This window comes from Cebus imitator, unplaced genomic scaffold (assembly GCF_001604975.1).
Source record: "Cebus imitator isolate Cc_AM_T3 unplaced genomic scaffold, Cebus_imitator-1.0 Scaffold87, whole genome shotgun sequence".
Classification (NCBI taxonomy): Eukaryota; Metazoa; Chordata; class Mammalia; order Primates; family Cebidae; genus Cebus; species Cebus imitator.
The window spans coordinates 2,282,690-2,295,764 of NW_016107402.1; the positions used below are offsets into that span (position 1 = coordinate 2,282,690).

The window sequence follows — 13,075 nt, forward strand, 5'->3', positions numbered from 1 at the left end:
TTTTTTCTTTTTCTTTCTTTTTGAGCTCTTGTTGCCCAGGCTGGAGTGCAGTGGCATGATCTTGGCTCACTGCAACCTCTGCCTCCTGGGTTCAAGTGCTTCTCCTGCCTCAGCTTCCCGAGTAGCTGGGATTACAGGCATGCGCCACCACACCTGGCTCATTCTGTATTTTTAGTAGAGATGGAGTTTCTCCATGTTGGTCAGACTGGTCTGGAGCTCCCGACCTCAGGTGATCCGCCCATCTTGGCCTCCGAAAGTGCTGGGATTACAGGCATGAGCCACCGTGCCCAGCCAGAGCTGATTTTCTTATAACTGCACATTCTTTTTTTTTTTCTTTTTTCTTGCTATGTTGTCCAGGCTGGTCTCAGACTCCTGGCCTCAACCGATCCTCCCGCCTCAGCCTCCTGACAAGCTGGGAATACAGGTGCGCACCACCAGGCGGCTGCGCGTCCTTGCAAGTGGGAGCTGAGCCAAGTTATTTTCCCTGCTCTGTGACCCTGCTTCCCTCTCTGCCGGCTAAGGGAAGAGATGCCTGCTGCCTTCCAAGTTGGGCATTCAGCTTTGTCATCATAATTACTGGTAATAATAATAACTGCCAATGTAAACCCCAGTCCTACCACTGAAACTCGCTGAACAGCTTAGACTCCGGCTCTTCCCTTTGAGAAATAGGCGTAATCATGTCCCGTGGTCTCCTAGGGCGTCAGAGACAAGCAAGACTGCATGCAAGGGTTTTTCCACGAAAAAGAAAGCATTAAACGTGTGACTTGTATGACAACGGTAGACAGGGCATGGGGTGACCAGGAGTGAGAGGAGGAGGGAGAGCGGCAGGAGGGAGGAGGGAGGAGAGGGAAGGGGAAGGAACAGGAGGGAAAGAGGGTTGTACCCGCCAGGGCTGGACCCAGCCTGGGCCGTCCCACACCTAGCGCTCGCGGCAGCTCAGCTACTCGCGGCCGCCTCTCCCAGGGCAACGAGGCGCTGGGATGCCCCCCGCAACCCCGCATCTGAGAATATCCGGGCTGCCGGTTGCCGGGAGGTGAACCGAGGTAAACTCGCCGCGCGCGGGACACAGTGTACATAGTAACTGGCCCTGAGTAAACGTTCGTCATATTCTCACGAGCTGCTCTGGGGACTGTCCTACTGGCTAGCAGGAAAAGGAGATCGGCTCTCTCTGCTGCCCGTGGAAAACGAGAAGGTCGCCACACGTCCTGCTTTCGGGGAAACTAAAGCCCCCGCCCCAGCCACAGCCCAGGCCCCCCGCAAGGCCGGTGACAAGGGACCGGAGGAGCTGGAGGAAGGCGCGCGCGTGCGCGCGCGGCGAGTCACCCCCACCACCCCCGCCCCGGCCCCCGCGCGCCCCCGTCCCGGCCCCCGCCTCGTCCCGGTCTCGGGCGCCTGCGCCGCCGTGCGCGCGCCCTAACAGAGCAGGAGGGTGCGAGGCGGGGCGCGCGGGGCCGGGAGCAGGCGCGGCACCGGCAGCCTCCCTGGGCCCGGACACCGCCCTCGTCCCCGCCTAGGCGGCCGCTCCCGCCGGCGTCGAGGGCGTGGCGGCGAGACTGTTGCAGCCGGTCGCTCCTGGCTCTGCCCTCTGCCCAGCCCGCCGCCCACCAGGCTCCCGGAGGCCCCGCAGCTCGCCGCGCCCGGCTCCCCGCAGCCCCGTCGAGCCGCCCGGGCCCGTCCGTCGCCCTCCCCGCTCCGGTCTTGCGGCGCCGGGGCGTGCAGGTGAGGGCCCTGGGCGCCCGGCCTCTCCGGCAGGTTTGCACCCAGCGCCGGGCGGGGGTGGGGCGCGGGGCGGGAGCAGGGGCGTGAAAAGTTAAAAAAAAAAAAAAAAAGGAAGAAGCCACCTAGAGAAGCCCGGGAGGGAGGGCGCCCAGAGCCGCGGGACCCGGAGATGCTGCCGCGCGCGACCTCACCTCCCGCCGCACCCGTCTCGCGCTCGGAGTCTAGTCTGGCAGCCTCGGGGGTGGTGTCCTGGAAAACAAAACAAAAATGTTTTCTCTTCTCCACCAACGATTTTCTCTCAGCAAATGTTTGACTTTTTGAAAAGGCGACAGGCCCAGCCTGTCCCTGAAGGCAGGAGCGGTGCAGGGGCGCCTGGAAGGTGGAAGCCCCCCTGTCTTTCCCCCTCTTCCCCGCTTCCCCCACGGTGCCTAGGTCACCATCGCTTTAGTGACTCCCTAACTTCTTGAAACTTGTCTGTCTGCTTCTGTCCGTCCCCTGGACAGGTAGGGCAGCAGTGATCTGTGCCAGGTTGATTCGTCCGGCTTCCGTGCAAAGTCTGATCATCTCCTGTAGAGATTAGGATTTCAGTGTAGGAAGCAATCCAGATCCGTGTTTCAGATACAAACAAGGATTATTTAAAGTGATGTTTTCCTGTAGTGCTGAAAGCCAAACATACTCGCTTCCACTTGTTGGAAGGCACCGAGTAACGCCACATTTATTTTAACTTTTCATAGAAGTCTCTGATGTACTATTTGGCAAAAGAAGCAATTGACTTATCTGTAGCTGTGATTACATAATATGTAATTTAAGAATATTTCATTGGCTTTGGTTCAATATCTTAAATTCTGTAAACACATAATACAGGAGCTAGATGTGCATCACACAAATGTGTTCTTTTTGGTGGGGATTAAAATTGATCTAGAAATGAGCTTTCCATGCAGAAAGACTGTGAAAAGCCTGAAAACAGTCTTTTCTTTAGCCAGGTCATCAGCTTTACATTTTACTGCATTGGAAAGCCTTGCCTTTTCTTCTTCTCTTTTTTCCTTTCTTCTTTTTGAGACAAGGTCTCACTCTGTCACCCAGGCTGGAGTGCTGTGGTGCAAACACAGCTCACTGCAGCTTCAACTTCCCAGAATCAAGCGATCCTCCGACCTCTCTGCCTCCCGAGTAGCTGGGACTACAGGAGTGCACCATGTATTACCATGTATTTTTTTGTAGAGGGGGTTTCGCCATGTTGCCCAGGCTGGCCTCAAACTCTGGAGCTCTGGCAGTCTGCCTGCCTCTGCCTCCCAAAGTGCTGGGATGACAGGCATGAGCCACCGCACCCGTCCAGGTGTTCTTTGTTTTTTTAACTTAGTTGAAATTTATAATTTAGAGGTTTAAAAAAGGAACTTAGTTGCCCAAAGCACCTGTGAGTGTTTATTTTCTATATTTTATGCATTTTATTTTGTTTATTTTATAAATACAAAAAAGCCAAGTTATTTTTCCCAAGGTTATTCAGCAGGGTACTTGTAGAGCTGAAAACGGAGCACTTACTTACTTCCAGTTTGTCCAGTAGCATTTTGAACACATAAAAAAAGTAAAAAGTGCATCTAGCTAAGATATTGAAATGTTTCACCAAGCTGGGAAGCCTATTAATTTGAAAAAAGTATTATTATTTTAATCCTGGAGGAGAAATAATTTACCTTTTCCCAATCAGAACAAAAAATGCAAGATCAATTCCATGTGCTTGACATTTTGCCTTGATAGATGACTTTTGTCACAGGCTTGTTGTGGCAGAGCAGATGGCCATGCTCCCTGGAGTTTTTCCACTTATTTGATATTTCCATGAAGAAACAATTTGCCAGAAGCCAGCTGCAGTTACAGTTGTACTGGAGATGATGAGAAACCTGGATTAGCATAGACCTTTGCTTACAGGAGCTGGAGGATTTTGGTTCGGCCCTTTCTGCTGGGCCAGTCAAGATTTCCCTGGACTGGCAAACTGAGGAACAGTCTTGTGATAGTTGGAGCGGCACAAAGTTAGCAACACCTCCAGTTACACCACGTAGAACGAATGTACTTGTGTAATTTTTTTCTTTGCCGTAGTGAAACTGAGTTTACCTTTTAAGTACAAGCTGAGCTACTTTATAAAATCTCCTTACCTATATCTTTCTGTTCAGATTTAACTGCACTTATTAACAGCTTCTTTTAAAAAGAAAATTATAAAATGGTTGACAATGTTAATTCAAACTCTATTAAAAAACCCTCATGGCTTGTCTTTAGCAAGAGAACCATCCTCAGAATGATAATGTCTTTGCTACTGTATGCTTTGCATGACAGCATAACATTCTGTAAGGTTTATAAAAAGGCACCACAGCCTTTTTACATCTGGACAGGCTTTTATTCTGGAGCCATATTACTGCCTCCAGTGGTTGTTCTGTAGCTCACTTTTTAAAAATTATTTATTTTCTTTTCCCTTTTCACAGGTGTTTATTGACTCATCTGCTACTGAATAGTTTTCATGAAATGATACAAAGTGTTTTATTTTTGTTGCCTTTTTGCAGCTTGGAACTAGATCCTTTGGGAATGAGTTTTTCTCATTTTATTGTTTTAGTATCAGTTCCACCAATGGTTCTGATACTGTTGGGGTCCTTTCATCTCAACAATGCATTGACATAGATCGTGCCTATGTAAAAATAGTTATTGAGCACTAACTATATGCAAAGCATTCTTCTGAGCTCTTAGCATGGATTTCCTAATTTAATCCTCCTAACATCCTTATTGGGTAAGGATTATTATTAGCCCTATTTTACAGTTGAGGAAACAGAAGCAAAGAGACAACATAATTTACATAAAGTACTGGAGGAACCAGAGTTCAGATATAAAGTCTGATTATGGAGCTTAAATCTTTCTAGGGTATATGTAAGGACTGTTCAGATGCATTTACAGTTACCGTGGTGTTTCAGCAATCCATCCTTTTTAAGCTTATCAAATATACAGTGATATATAAGTGAAGAAAATGTAGCAATACTATAAAGATTATTAAAATATCTTGGGTCAGGCATGGTGATTTACACCACTACTCCCAGTGATTTGTGAAGCTGAGGCAGGAGGATCATTTGAGGCTAGGAATTCAAGACCAGCCTGGGCAACATAGGGAAGATGGCTTGAGGCCAAGAATTTGAGATCAGCCTGGGGAATATAGTGAAATCCCATCTCTACAAAAAATTAGCCAGGCATGACAACGTGTACCCATTGTCTTACCTACTTGGAAGGCTGAGGCAGGCAGATCACTTAAACCCAACAGTTTGAGGTTGCAGTGAGCTATGACCATACCACTGCATTCTAGCCTGGGTGACAGAGACCCTGTCTCTAAAATAGAGAAAAGAAAGAAACAAATATAGATATCTTGGGACAAAAGACAAATAATTTACAATAAAAAAAAATTAAAGGACTGGGCGCAGTGGCTCACGCCTGTAATCCCAGCACTTTGGAGGGCCAAGGCAGGTAGATCATGAGGTCAGGAGTTCAAGACCAGCCTGGCCAAGATGGTGAAACCCCATCTGTACTAAAATACAAAAAAAAAAATTAGCCAGGCATGGTGGTGGGCACCCTCAGCTCCTCGGGAGGCCGAGGCAGAGAATTGCTTGAATCTGGGAGGTAGAGGTTGTAGTGAGCCGAGATTGCTCCACTGCACTCCAGCCTGGGTGACAGAGTAATACTCTGTCTCCAAAAAAAAAAGAAGGAAAATAACTAAGACATTATTAGGATAACTGACAAAATTTGAATCCAGATTATGCATTTGATAAATTATGCATTAGATAATAGTATTAAATTGATGTTAAATTTTCTGTTTATGGTAATTATTCTGTGGGTTATGTAAGAAAATGATCTTGTTCTTATACACTGAAGTATTTGGAAGTAAAGGGGGTATGCTCCATCTTTCAATGGCTCAAGAAAATACACATCTATAAAAATAGAGAAAGATAAAGCAGATGGGCAAAACCGAAGGAATCTGTGACTCTGGGTAAAGGATACAGTGTACCCGAGTTCCTTGTGCTATTCTTATAACTTCTGTTTGAAGTTATATATAAACGGCACTCAAAATTGAAGGTAGAAAACAGGAAATGAAGGTGTAACATTCTAAGAATTTTTTTTTTAAGTCAGGTGAAGGATTATTTCCTGTGCTCTGTTTTTTAAAATCTTTTTATGGGTTAGAGGAGGGAACTTGAAACAAAGAAAAAAATCTTACCCAGAGTAAGTTGACTTTCTCAAATTTCAAAATCTAGTCAGTCAGAGCTCCCCAACTTGCCAGCCACCAAAAAAGTGGGCACAGTGTTTTCTTTACCTCTTTTTAATGGGTTAGGAATAGGGATAAAAACATTAGTGCCTCTAAGAGATAAGATATAAAGACAGCCCACTTTTAGAGATACCAAAAGTTAAAATGCATTTGGTTTCATCATTTCCCTGCCTAAAAACCCACAATGGCATGCTGATATTGACATGGCATTGACATGGTTTTTATGGCAAAACTCTGTACCCGTTCTTTCTTTGCAACCTGGCCCATACCTGCCTTTCTGACTGTCTCATGCGACCCCCACCAAACACCTTGCACCCCAGCGAGGCCAGATAACGTGAACTTTGTGCATGCTGGTCCTACTGTCTTCCTGCCTTTGTTCATGTCCTGCTGGCTTTGCGTGGAATGTTCCCCATTCTTTTCCTGCTGAAATTCTGTTCATCCTTGAAGTCTCATCACCTCCTTTGGGAAGCTGTCTCCAGTCCTATGCAGAATTCAGTGTATATTTGTCTGTGCTGATATATCAGTAGGGAAACCACAATGTTACCTGCTTTTATTTAGCCACCTTTATTAAGCATACACTGTGAGCGGGAAACTGCCAGTACCTGGGACTTCACAGATACACACTGGTAGCTAGAAGTGATTTGCCAATAAATTATCACAATACAAGTGTATGACAGAAAAATGAATCAGGCGCTGTAAGAGCTACAAAGTCCACCCAACAACTTTGTCTTGAAAAAGACTGTAATGAAAGCCACAGTGAGGTACAGTATCACTCCCTGCCTCACACCCCCAGGGCCCGGTTTCAGATTGAAGATTTCTGGCACAATAAATGAATAAGTTAAAAACAGTTGTTGTACCTGTGGGCCACCTAGATAGATATATTCAATAGAAAGTGAAAAATATGGCCAGACACAGTGGCCTGTAATCCCAGCACTTTGGGAGGCCGAGGCGGGTGGATCACCTGAGGTCAGGAGTTCGAGACCAGCCTGACCAACATGATGAAACCCCATCTCTGCTAAAAATACAAAAAATAATTTACAGACAGTGGTGACTTAGGAAAAAAAATTACAGTGGCGACTTAGAAAAAAATACAAAAAATTAGTTGGGTGTGGTAGTGTGTGCCTATAGTCTCAGCTACTTAGGAGGCTGAGGCAGGAGAATCACCTGTACCCAGGAGGCGGAGGTTGCAGTGAGCTGAGATTGCGCCACTGCACTTTAGCCTGGGCAACAAGAGTGAAACTCTGTCTCAAAAAAAAAAAAAAAACTAGAACTCGGGAGAGAGAGTGAATCTTGGTATATAAATTTGAATGTAGCCATATAAATCAGTGATTTTTAAGGGTGTAGGTAGGAAAGACCAGCAGGCTGATCACAGTCTCTTGGGGACATGGTACTTTTCCAAACTGCCCATCCTCCTTACTGCCCAAGGTTCTGCTCTGGCTTCCATCCCAACTTTGGTGACATTCATCCTGTCTCAAAGTCATTGCGTGAATGGAGAACCAGTATTGACACAGGTGTGTGTGACCCACAGGGAGGCAGGAACTTAGTTGAGAACCTCTGGTGGTTACGGAGCTAAATATTCCAGTGTCGATAAAATCATCCAGGAGGGAAGATGAGGAAAAGAGTATGAGGATGTGGAGAAAAAAGAGGCAGTGAAAAAGACAGCGTTGTTGAGGAAGAAGGGCCAGGAAGAGCCAAGACCCAGAAGGCAGGGACACAGGGAGGTCCAAGAATGGATGGAACGGGCAGCCCGGTCATGTGCTCCAGAGACAGGCTGAGACCTGAAACTGGGTATCAGCTACAGGCTTCTTTGGGGAAATCATAGGTTTGGTTACAGACCACTGTAGTAAAACCGGTCACACGAAGTTTGATTTCCCAGTGCACGTAAAAGTCTTGTTTATACTATTCTATAGTTTATTAAGTGTACAATAGCTTGTGTCGTAAAACAATGTATATACCTTAATTTTTTTTTTTTTTTGAGACGGAGTTTCGCTCTTGTTACCCAGGCTGGAGTGCAATGGCGCGATCTCGGCTCACCGCAACCTCCGCCTCCCGGGTTCAGGCAATTCTCCTGCCCCAGCCTCCTGAGTCGCTGGGATTACAGGCACGCGCCACCATGCCCAGCTAATTTTTTGTATTTTTAGTAGAGACGGGGTTTCACCATGTTGACCAGGATGGTCTCGATCTCTTGACCTCATGATCCACCCGCCTCGGCCTCCCACAGTGCTGGGATTACAGGCTTGAGCCACCGCGCCCGGCCCTATACCTTAATTTTAAAAATACTTTGTTGCTAAAAAATACTAATGATCGGCTGGTGTGGTGGTTCACACCTGTAGTCCCAGCACTTCAGGAGGATGAGGCAAGTGGATCACTTGAGCCCACGAGTTTAAGACCAGCCTGGGCAACATGGCGAAACCCTGTCTCTACAAAAATTACAAAAATTAACCAGGCGTGGTGGTGTGCACTTGTAGTCCCAGATACTTGGAAGGCTGAGGTGGGAGGATCACCTGAGCCTGGGAGAGTCAAGACTACAGCGGGTCATGATCACGGCACTGTACTAGAGTCTGGGCAACAGAGTGAGACTCTCATCTCAAAAAATAATACTAACAATTGAGTCGTAATCTTTTTGTTGGTGGAAGTTCTTGCCTTGAGGTTGATGGCTGCTGGCTGATCAGGGTGGTACTGGTGCTGTAGTTTGGGGTGGCTGTGACAATTATTAAAATAAGAACAGCATTTCACAAAAGATTCTCTGTAGCATGTGATGCTGTTTGATAGCATTTTATCTACAATAGAAGTTCTTTCAAAATTGCAGCCAATCCTCTAAACCTGCCATTGCTTTATCAACTACGTTTATGGAATATTCTAAATCCTTTGTTGTCATTTCAACAATGTGTACAGCATCTTCCCCAGAAGTAGATTTTCTCTCAAGAGACCACCTTCTTTGCTCAGTTGCAGGCAGCCAACTCCATCCATTCGAGTTTTGTTTGGGATTGCAGGAATACAGTTACATCTTTAGGCTCTTCTAATTCTAGTTCTCTTGCTGTTTCTACCACATCTGCAGTTACTTCCTCCACTGATGTCTTGACCACCTCAGAGTCATCCAGGAGGGTTGGAATCAACTTCTTCCCAACTCTTGTTGCTGTTGTGGTTTTGACCTCTTCCCATGAATCATGAGTGTTCGGAATGGCATCTAGAATGGCGACTTCTTTCCAGATAGTCTTCCATTTACTTTGCCCAGATCCATCTGAGGAGTTGCTATCTCTGGCAGCTGTATGCTTAGGAAATGTGTTTCTTAAAATAGTAAGACTTGAAAGTCAAAGTAACTCCTTGATCATGGGCCACAGAATGGATATTGTGCTAGCAGGCATGAAAAAAACATTCATCTCTCTGTATATATTTCTGTCAGAGCTCCTAGGTGACCAAGTGCATCGTCAGTGAGCAGTAGTAATATTTTGAAAAGAATCTTGTCTTTTTTCTTAGCAGTAGGTCTCAAGAATGGGCTTAAAACATACAGCAAACCATGCCATTAACAGATGTGCTGTCAGCCAGGCTTTATTGTTCCATTCACAGAGCAGACGCAGAGTAGACTGAGTACAATTCTTAAGAGCCGTAGGATTTTTTATACTTACCTGGCAGGGGAGATACCATGATCCCGAAGGTGGTTTTCCCAGGGCGAGGCCTATCCATAGCATGCTGGATGTGCTGACCCCTGCGATTTCCCCAAATGTGGGAGACTTGACTGCATAATTTGTGGTAGTGGGGGACTGCGTTCCCGTTTTCCCCTGGCAAAAAAAAAAAAAAAAAAAGCCATAGGATTTTTAGAATGGTGAATGAGTGTTGGCTTCAACTGAAAGTCACCAGCTCTGTTTGCCTCTAACAAAAGAGCCAGCCTGTCCTTCGAAGCGTTGAAGCCAGGCATTGACTTCTAGCTATGACAGTCGTAGATGGCATCTTCTCCTAATAGAAGGCTGTTTCATCTATATTGAAAATCTGTTGTTGAGGGTAGCCACTGTCACCAATGACTTAGGTAGATCGTCTGGATAACTTGCTGCAGCTTCCACATCAGCGCTTGCTGCTTCATCGTGCGCTTCTATGTTACAGAGACAGTTCCTTTCCTTCAGTCTCATAAACCAGCCTCTGCTAGCTTCAGACTTTTCTTCTGCAGCTTCCTAACCTCTCTCATCTTTCATAGAGGTGAAGAGAGTCAGGGCTTTGCTCTGGACTAGATTTGGTTTAAGGGAATGTTGTGGCTGGTTTTATCTTATATCTAGACCACTCAAACTTCCCATATCAGAAATAAGGCTATTTTGGCCTTTTTTAACATTTGTGTGTTTACTGGAGTAGCACTTTTAATTTCCTTTGGGAACTCTTTGTTTGCCTTCACACTGTGACTGATTGGTGCAAGAGACTTAGCTTTCGGCCTCTCAGGGCATACCTTCCTCACTAGGCTTAATCACTGCTGGCTTTTGATTTAAAGTGAGAGATTCATGATGCTTCCTTTCACTTGAACTCTTAGAGGCCATTGTCGGGTTATTAATTGGCCTAATTTCAATATTGTCATGTCTCAGGGAATAGGGAGGCCCAAGGAGAGGGAGAGAGTCAGGGGAATGACCCCAGTCAGTGGAGGAGTTAGAACACCCATAACAGGTATTGATTAAGGACACCTATAACACATATTGATTAAGAACACCCACAACATGTATTCGTTGAGTAAGAACACTCACAACAGGTATTGTGAGTGTTCACATAGGCTAGGCACAGTGGCTCACGCCTATAATCCCAGCACTTTGGGAGGACAAGGCAGGCGGATCACCTGAGGTCAGGAGTTCAAGATCAGCCTGACCAACATGGAGAAACCCCGTCTCTACTAAAAATACAAAATTAGCTGGACATGGTGGTACATACCTGTAATTGCAGCTACTCAGGAGGCTCAGGCAGGAGAATCGCTTGAACCCAGGAGGTTCAGTGAGCTGAGATCATACCACTGCACTCCAGCCTGGGCAACAAGAGCAAAACTCTGTCGAAAAAAAAAAAGAACACCCATAACGTGTATTGATTAAGTCCACCATCTTATACAAGTGTAGCTCGTGGTGCCCCAAAACAATTACAATGGTAACACCAAAGATCACTGATCACAGATCACTGTAACAGATAAAATAATAATGAAAACATTTGAAATACTGTGAGAATTACCAGAATGTGACCCACATGAAGTGAACACATGCTGTTGGAAAATGGCACCGATAGACTTGCTCAATCAGGGTTGCCACAGACCTTCACTTCAGAAAAAATGCAGTGCAGTTGTAAGACAGTGACGCACGATAAAGTGTGAGGTGCCGTTAGGAAGCCATTGCTGTTCATGAGGAGGGCAGCTGCAGCCGAAAGGTAGTGCGGAGGCCCAACTGCACTGAATTCAGGAGTGACCAGAGCAGAGGGAGCCTAGCAAAAGGACATCACATTTCCCAGGAGCTGGTAGGAAGGTGAAGGAGAATCGGGGGCAGGGTGAGGGGAGGGTAGAATCCAGATCGTAGGGCTCCCGGGAACACATATGTTTGCTGAGAGAGAGGAACAAGTGGAGAAGGAGAAATTGAAAGTATAGCTGACACTTTGGGAGGTCAAGGCGGGTGAATAACTTAAGGTCAGGAGTTCGAGACCAGCTTGGCTAACACGCTGAAATCCTGTCTCTACTAAAAATACAAAAATTAGCCAGGCATGGTGGCACATGCCGGTAGTCCTAGCTACTTGGGAGGCTGAGGCAGGAGAATCACTTGAACCCAGGAGGTTGCAGTGAGCCAACATTGCGATACTGCACTCTAGCCTTGGTGACAGAGCGAAATTCCATCTTAAAAAGGAAACAAAGAAAAAGTATAGCTGACAGCTGGTGGAATGGGGTTCTTTAGGAGAATGGGTGCTTAGCATTGTTGAAGAAGAGAAAGTCTGGCTCTGCTAGGAGTTGCCTTGAGGGCAGAAACCACGTCTTCTTCACTCCCCAGCACCAAGCAATAGGCCCTCAGAAAATGTTTATACAAATGTGTTAAGATTTTACTACTTAGAAGTAGTCTTGACTGATACTGTAGAATACCAAAAAAACCTCACTATTTTTATTCCAGAATTACTTTCCTGTACTGTACTGTATGTAAGCAATGTATTTGTGACCAGCACTTTGGGAGGCCGAGGTGGGAAGATCATCTGAGGTCAGGAGTTTGAGGCCAGCCTGGCCAACATGGAGAAATCCCATCTCTACCAAAAAATACAAAAAATTAGCTGGACATGGTGGTGCACGCCTGTAGTGGAGGCTGAGGCATGAAAATCACTTGAGCCAGGGAGGCGGAGGTTGCAGTGAGCCAAGACTGCGCCACTGCACTCCAGCCTGGGTGATAAGACTCCATCAAAAAAAAAAAAAAAAAAAAAAGCCCCACAAAAGTTCTGTGATTATAGGTTCGAGCCACTGTAGCTGGCCCTCTTTTTGATTTTCTGTGTTAAATTTTGCCTACTGCAAATATTTCTAATATTAACAAAGACTGGATTTATAAACAACTTTTGATTCTGTGTCACTTAATTCTTTCAGAGTATATTCAAAAAGAACAAATTGGTTAGGAGAGGTAGAGTCAGCTCATCACAGACCATATTTCAGGGTGCAGATGGTGAGGGAATTAGCGTGGGTTGTATCCTGCTGTGCCAGTTACAATGTTGTAGATGGAAAACCCCAAACAAATATGTGGAGACTCTTCTGGTTCACATTTTTCTTTCTACTGCTTGTAAACCGGAGCACATATTGATGAGATCTCATTTTATATTATCCTTTTCCCCACTAAGTTCACTAGAAAACATTTTGCCTTTTTTTCTTAATAAATCATTGCCAGTGAAATATGTTACATAAAATATGCTAAGCAAATCAAATGAGCATATATAGAATTTACTTATGAGGACTGTAATGCGTTGTTTTAAATACTGATTTATCTTTCTAAATAAAATTGCTTCATTTGATGAATTGTTGCCTGGAGACATTGATTGATTGGAACATTATTTGGCTTTCAGAGTTTTATCTCTGCATTTTCTTTTCTTTTTTTTTTTTTTTTT

The 13,075-nt window shown here is 45.5% G+C and overlaps 1 protein-coding gene and 1 non-coding gene across 4 annotated transcripts in view; both read left to right on the forward strand.

The window, feature by feature from the left end:
- The first annotated feature begins 881 nt into the window (after nucleotides 1-881).
- The window catches only part of RCAN3 (RCAN family member 3), a 38,878-nt gene continuing 26,684 nt past the window's right edge, over nucleotides 882-13,075 (forward strand). Inside the window, exon 1 of one of the 3 annotated variants that reach the window (XM_017534575.2) lies at nucleotides 882-1,043. The gene's annotated coding sequence lies outside the window, so the exon portion shown is untranslated. Of the gene's footprint in view, nucleotides 1,044-1,447; nucleotides 1,720-13,075 lie in introns of those variants that run through there. The other 2 variants (XM_017534574.2, XM_017534576.2) reach the window with 2 other exon arrangements.
- LOC119472161 lies at nucleotides 9,617-9,780 on the forward strand. Its single transcript, XR_005201273.1, has one exon. It is a non-coding gene; the product is annotated as a U1 spliceosomal RNA (small nuclear RNA).